The sequence below is a fragment of the Ornithorhynchus anatinus genome, chromosome 4 (genome assembly GCF_004115215.2).
Source record: "Ornithorhynchus anatinus isolate Pmale09 chromosome 4, mOrnAna1.pri.v4, whole genome shotgun sequence".
NCBI classification, from domain to species: Eukaryota; Metazoa; Chordata; class Mammalia; order Monotremata; family Ornithorhynchidae; genus Ornithorhynchus; species Ornithorhynchus anatinus.
Genome location: NC_041731.1, coordinates 23,603,253 through 23,610,502, shown reverse-complemented (window position 1 = coordinate 23,610,502; position 7,250 = coordinate 23,603,253). Strand labels below are relative to the sequence as shown.

The 7,250-nt window shown below is 49.4% G+C and overlaps 1 non-coding gene across 1 annotated transcript; it reads right to left on the bottom strand.

The window, feature by feature from the left end:
- Window positions 1-6,136: 6,136 nt before the first annotated feature.
- Window positions 6,137-6,274, bottom strand: LOC114811490. The gene has a single exon (XR_003759188.1). It is a non-coding gene; the product is annotated as a small nucleolar RNA SNORA7 (small nucleolar RNA).
- Between the last annotated feature and the right edge of the window lie 976 nt (window positions 6,275-7,250).

Sequence of the window (7,250 nt, the reverse complement as noted above, 5' to 3'; positions counted from 1 at the left end):
GTCTTGGAATCATAAGAGCTGAATTCTAATCCCAGCTCTGACAGTTGCTTGCTGTATCACCTTGGGCAAGTCACTTGACTTCTCTGTGCCTCAATTTCCTCTACTGTAAAATGGGGATTCAATACCTGTTCTCCATCCTACTTAGACTGTGAGCCCCATGTATCCCACCTAATTGACCTGAACCTAACCCAGAACTTAGAACAGTGTTGGACATGAGAAGCAGCATGGCTGAGCGGAAAGAGCCTGGACTTGGGAGTCAGAGGTCATAGGTTCGAATCCAGGCTCTGCCACTTGTCAGCTATGTGACTGTGGGCAAGTCACTTCACTTCTCTGTGCCTCAATTGCCTCACCGGTAAAATGGGGATTAACTGTGAGCCTCATGTGGGACAACCTGATGACCCTGTATCTACCCCAGTGCTTAGAACAGTGCTCTGCACATAGTAAGCGCTTAACAAATACCAATATTATTATATAGTAAGTGCTTAACAAATACCACAAAAAAGTACCAGTCCTGGACTCTCAGTCATGTGGAGGGAGGACCTGTGGGCCTGTCTTGGGGTTGGGACTGGGGGCCTGCCTCAGTGCTCAGGCCTCGTGGCCCGGGGCTTGGGGCTGAAGTCCAGCCTTGGGGCTTGGGTCTGGGGGTTGGGAGCTCGGGGCTAGTACTTGGGGCTGAGGAAGAGCCCACATCTTCCTTCCATCCTGGAACTTGCTCCCACTTCAGATCTGACAGATCACCACTCCCCACTTTCAAAGCCTTCCTAAAATCATACCTCCTCCAAGTGACCTTCTCTGATTAGCCTCCCATATCTCCCGCCACTCACCCTCCCTTCTGCATCACCTATGCACTAGGATCTGTAGCCCTTTAAGCACTTGATATTCACTCCCCCAGCAGCCCCCCAGCACTTATGTACATATATCCTGCCATTTTCCCTCTCTGTACTTTATTTTAATGACTGTCTCCCCCTCTAGACTGAAAGGTCTTTGTGGCCAGGGATTGTGTCTCTCAACTCACACTGTACTCTCCCAAGAGCTTAGTATAGAGCTCTACACATAGCAAGCATTCAATAAATGCCACTGATCAATAGGGATCATGTCTACTTCATAATACTCTTCCAAGGACTCAGTACAGTGCTCTGCCCAGAAAAGGTGTTCAGTAGGTGCTATTGATTAATGAATTCTGAGGAACCTAATGTAGTTTCAGATTTGGGGACAGTGTCACTGAAAGAAGGGGTCCTGTTCCCCCAGTGACTGTGTGGTTTGGCATCCACTGGATCTTGTAAACACACACACACAAACTCACACTCCCTTGGCTCTGGGGCTCAGCCACATCTATGCAGGAGGGCACTCTGCTTTCCAGAGGTGTCCTCTCGTTTCACAAGGCTAGGCTTGGGGCTGGGGTTGAGGCCAGGGCTGGGGCTGATTAAGATGGATAGGTTGGAAAGGGGCCTGGCCCCTCAGGCTGGAGGGAACAGAGAGGCCCCCATCTACTTTGTCCTTGGATGTTTTCACGTTTAGGAACAAAGACCCCAGCCATCTGTTGGGAAAATGCTGAGTGCTTTGGATCCAGTCGAATGGATGGACCGTTGTCTGCCTCTTGGTGGTCAAAAAGGCTCACTGCCCTTACAGATGGGTCCATCCAGAGATGGAGCTGGTGTTGCTCTGAAATTGCAGGCGAGCTAGGAGAGGAGCCTCAGTCCATTCCTAGCCTGGTGTAGTAGATGTCCAAGATTGCAGGATTCTCAGGCCCGAGGTGTGGTTCGGGGGGAATGCCTCCAGTGAGGTCGGACCAGCTCCACCAAGCATATTAGAAAATCCCCATCACTGCCAGATTACAGTGTAAAGGTTGTGGAGAAGGGATTAGTGATGATTTACTAGGAGGGGAGCACGGGGTGGTGGAGCTGAGAGTGGCAAGAGACCTCCACCTAAGCCACATCCTCCTGGATACATAGGAGGTGTGCATGGCACCTTAGAGGGTCTCTGAGCTTCCCCCTAACTCCCTGTTGGCCTGATTTGATTCGGTTCCCAGTCTGCATTCAGCTGCTTAATAGAAAGGGCAGGATGTGTCCTGGTAAGAGGTGGGAGCAGGGCTTAATCACAGGGCTCCATCATAGGATTTGATAGCAGCGTTCTAGTGCAAGGTTTGGTAGCAGGGCTCTCTCTCAGGGCTCAATTGCTGGCCTTGATTGCACAGTTCAGTCACCAGGTTCAATCACTAGAGAATGCAACTTATATGCCAGGGTTTTCTCAGCCCCAGAGGTCCCCTGCCCGAATGAAGCCCACCCTGACTTGGAGCTTGTCTCACTGCTAACTCCCTGATGGAAGGAGAGATGGATGGACACCATCTCCTTGCTTCCCTTCAGTCTGGGAAAACTCTGGTCACCTTGGAGGAGTGTTGCCCTGGGTTTAGGGGCTCAGGTCACAGGGCAGGATGAGAATCAGGGGCTGGTGGTCTCCCTCTGCTGGGTGCTCCAGGGTAGAAAAGGGTGGCTTTCTAGTGGTTACTCTGGCCCTGGGAGCAGGTTTCCAGGGCGAGAGGGTCAGTTGCCTGCAGCTGTACCTGTGAGGAGCCGCTGTGGAGGCATGAGGAAATACAGAATTGTAGTAGGAGAGAGGTTGGGGCTGTTGAGATAGGTTTGGTAGTGGCCATTTGAGAGCTGAGTAACAGGAGAACAAGAGAATGGAACTGAGAAGGAGCACCCAGAGAGGTTGGAGGAGAGTCTGAGAGATGGTCTAGGAGAAGGGGCATGTCAGTGGCATCAGAGGTGCCTGAGGGGTCATGGAGGATTAGGAAGGAATAGAAGCTGTGAAACCTGGTTTAAATGAAGTCAGTGGAAACTTCAGGGAGTGGATTCTCTGTGGTGTGAAGGAAGGGAAGGAAGCTAAATCCAGATTGCGGTAGGTAAAGAAGGGGTCTGGCTTAAAAGAAGTGAAGGTCGCCGGTGTACACAACCCATTTGAAGAGTTTGGCCTACCTTGATTCCTCTAGACTGTAAATTCATAGTGAAAATGGAACAAATCTGCCAAATCTGTTGTATTGTCTCTCCCAAGTGCTTAGTACAGTGCTCTGCACATGATAGGTGCTCAATAATTATCACTGATTGATGGATTTGATTAATCTTTCATCTCTCCACCCTATTTCCCCTCCTACTGCCACTTCAGCATTTCCTTGCCACCTATGCACTCGAGTCTTTCACTTCTTAAGCCCTTGAAGAACTCACCCCATCCCCCACTTACACTCCAACTCTAGAGCTGTTAGGTACATCTTTTTAAACTCTGCTGTTCCCCCTTACTTGTGATTTATTTTACCGTCTTTCTCCGCTACTTGACTGTCGTGGCTCAGTGGAAAGAGCCTGGGCTTCGGAGTCAGAGGTCATGAGTTCGACTCCTGGCTCTGCCACTTGTCAGCTGTGTGACTGTGGGCAAGTCACTTAACTACTCTGTGCCTCAGTTACCTCATCTGTAAAATGGGGATTAACTGTGAGCCTCACATGGGACAACCTGATTACCCTGTATCTACCCCAGCGCTTAGAACAGTGCTCGGCACGTAGTAAGCGCTTACCAAATACCAACATTTTTAATCTCCTCAAAAGCAGAGTTAGGGTCTCCTAACTTTATTGTATCCTCCAAAGTGCTTAGTCTACACTGAATGAGTGCTCAGTGAATACCACTGACTGAATGGGAACAGACAACTGCGGTGATAGATGGAGGGTGTAGTGGGGCACAGAGAAAGCTTTTTTAGTATGGGAGAAACGTGAGCATGTTTGAAGGCAGAGGAGAAGGAGCTGGAGGAGAGCATGCGGTTGAAGATGGTGTTGATGGCGGGCTGGAAGCGTCAGGAGTCCTCTGGGATTATCTAGGCTGGTGGAGCAGCTGGCAGGGCCACCACAGCAGGACCCAGGAGTGACCCAGGTGTGACCCAGGCCTCTTGCAGACACTCCCTTAGCTGGTGTGTGGAATGAAAAGAGTTTCTCAAGAAGCGAGGAACTTGAAGGCAACAGCTGGGTCTGCTTGCCCCCTTCCCCAGGCTCAGCTCTCAGAGCAGGGAAGGGAGGGGACAGAAGGGGCCCAGGCATCCAGAACATCCCGAAGCTCACTCTGATGAACGGAAACAGCAGTCCCTCTCCCCCACCACCTGAACTTTTAATGTTCAGTCTCGGCAGAGTGTGGAGTGACAGTGCCTCAGGGCAATGGGACAGTGCCTGGCTGGGTGCTGGGGATTCCTGGCTTCCAAATCCGGGCTTTCTGGGGGAGGGGAAAGCAGCTGTGGCATTTGAGTGGTACTGGGTTGGGAACAGGACAGGAACATTGGGGAGGCTCCCAGTCGGGGCCTAGAGGGGAGGGCCAGTCTTTGCAAATTCCTTCATATGTGGGAGATGTAGGTCCAGTTCCCATTCTCATAGCTCTGGCTTCTCTCCTTCTGGGTGCAGCCCTAGGGATGAGGAATTGGGGCTAAGGAATGGAGAGCTCCACTCAGCTTGGGTACTGCTCCAAGTGCCCAGAAGGGGGAAGGTGTGTGATGCTCTCAGGACTTGAGATGGGGTAGCCATGTTGCCATGGTGGCCAGAGTCTGGCATTGAACTGGGCAGTCTGGTTTCAGCCAGTCAGGGTGGCACTCTGGATGTGGTCTCTTAGCCAGGAAATAGATCCCCTATGGGAGATGGAAGAGGAAGAAGAAGGTGGGACGGTGGGTGGGATGGGTCAGAGGAACTTGTGGGGCATATTTTAGACAAGCAGACTTTCCCCAGGGCTGGTAAAGTTGGGACACACTAAGAAAAGTGGAACCAGTTTCCTCTCCCTCTGGTCTGGTCAGGAAGAGTTTGGCTGCTGGGCTCAGGCTGTGGGCTGTCCAGCAGAAATGGCGAATGCCCAGCTGAGACCTTCACCAACCAAGTTTTTACAAGTTTCACAATGATTCCATATTTCCCACATGGTCCACTCTCTCCCCTAGCAACAGTAACTTCCCCAGGGGCTCTGGTCACCAGGGCCAACCTTGACACCTGCCTCTAGCACCACTGTCATCAATAAAACATAAAGTTTAGTGGGGGAGAACAAGACCGAAATACAGTGGAGAAGCAGCATGGCTTAGTGGACAGAGCATAGGCCAGGGAGTCAGAAGGTCATGGGTTCTAATCCTGGCTCCACCCAGACTGGGGAGTGATGGGGGAGGAGAAGGAGCAGGGGGAGAAGGCTAAGGGTCTTCCCTGTCTCCCCTTTCTTCTCCTCCTTCTCTTCTTCCACCTCCTCCTCTTCCTCCTCATTTCCTCCATTTCCTCCTCTTCATCCCCATTCATTTCCTCCTCTTCCCCTTCTCCTCTTCTTCCTCCCCCTTCCCTCTTCTCTTCTGTTTCCTCCCCCTTCTCTCCCCTTTTCCCATTCCCCTCCTTCTTTCCTCCTGTTTCACTGAGCTGTTTCACAAGGACATCGAGATTACTGGCGTGAAACTTCATGCATACTCTGTCAGTCTCTCAAAGGACAGACTAGCCTTTGGATTCAGTATTCTACCTCTGCCTCACCTTGCCTTGGGCAGTGTATTGCCTAGGTGCAGAATTGAGAAGTAACATTTTGCTCTGTGTCACTGAAAGAGATAAAAATAATAATAGTGGCAATTGTTAAGCACATAGCATGTGCCAAGCACTGTGAACTTGTCTTATGCTGTCCAGTTGTCTCCAACCCATAGCAACTCCAAGGACACATAATAATAATGTTGGTATTTGTTTAGTGCTTACTATGTGCCAAGCACTGTTCTAAGTGCTGGGGTAGATACAAGATCATCAGGTTGTTCCACATAGGGTTCACAGTTTTAATCTCCATTTTTTACAGATGAGGTAACTGAGGCACATAGAAGTTAAGTGACTTGCCCAAGATCACACAGCTGACAAGTGGCAGAGCCAGGATTAGAACCCATGACCTCTGGCTCCGCAGCCCATGCTCTTTCCACTGAGCCATGATGTTTTTCTAACACATTTCCCCCAGAACACCCCACCTCCATCTGTAATCATCTGATAGTGTATCCATAGAGTTTTCTTGGTAAAAATATGGAAGTCGTTTACAATTGCCTTCTCCAAGCAATAAACTTGAGTCTCTGTCCTCGTCTCTCTCTTAAATTATGACTGCCCAGTACCAATGAATTTTGACTTGTAGCAGATTGCCTTCCTCTTGCTAGCCACTGGCCAAGCTAGGAATGGAATGGGTATGCCTCTGCTTGACTCTCCCTCTCATAGTCGAGACTGGTAGAGTACTGGAAACTCTCCAGATGAGATCCTAAGAGGGGAAGCACTGTCGTAGATGCAAGGTAATCAGGTTGGACACAATCCATGTCCTCAGGAGGCTCTGAAGAGAAGGGAAAACCGGTATTGAATTTCTGTTTTACAGATGGGGAAACTGAGGTCTAAAGAATAGCAATAATAATAATTATGGTACTTGTTAAGCACTTACTATGTGCCAAGCACTGTCCTAAGTGCTGAGGTAGATACAAGGTAGTCAGGTTGGACACAGTCCCTTTCCCACACAGGGCTCACACTGTTAATCCCCATTTTAACTCATCTGTAAAATGGGGGTTTAGACTGTAAGCCCCAGGTGGGACAGGTACTATGTCCAATCTTACAACTCTGTATCCACTCCAGTGCTTAGAAGAGTGCCTGGCACAGATGAAGCACTGAACAAATGCCTTAAAAACAAATTATTTGTAAGTCTTCGCAGACCCATGCTTCCAGAGAAGCTGTCAGTGCTTAGGTCTTCCTGAGTGAGTGATTCAAGGACTTATGATGCTGCTTTCAGACCACTGACTGGAAGTGTTACCAGGAGGAACAGAATCATGATTCAACAACAATTAAATCAATATATAGAACAATCATTCAATCAGTCAATCATATTTATTGAGTCCTTCTGTGTGCAGAGGACTGTACTAAATGTTTGGGAGACTACAATATAATAGAGTTGGTAAGACATGTTCCCTGCCCCTAGCGAGCTTACGGTCCAAAGGGCAAGTGTCTGAGGGAGATAAAACTGTACCTGAATATGGCTCGCAGAAATATCTGCCCATCATTGCCCTGCCTATGGGGACTATGAACCCCACAGCTGTTTGAATTGGACTCCAGTTTTGCTCCTCCTAGGTTTCTGACAAGATGCAAGAATGTTCAGTGAGGACTGAAAAAACCCAAAATGATGACCTTCTGGGCTATTGGCACACTGGTAGTACAAGCAGCGTGGCCTAGTGGAAATCAATCAATCATATTTATTAAGTGCTG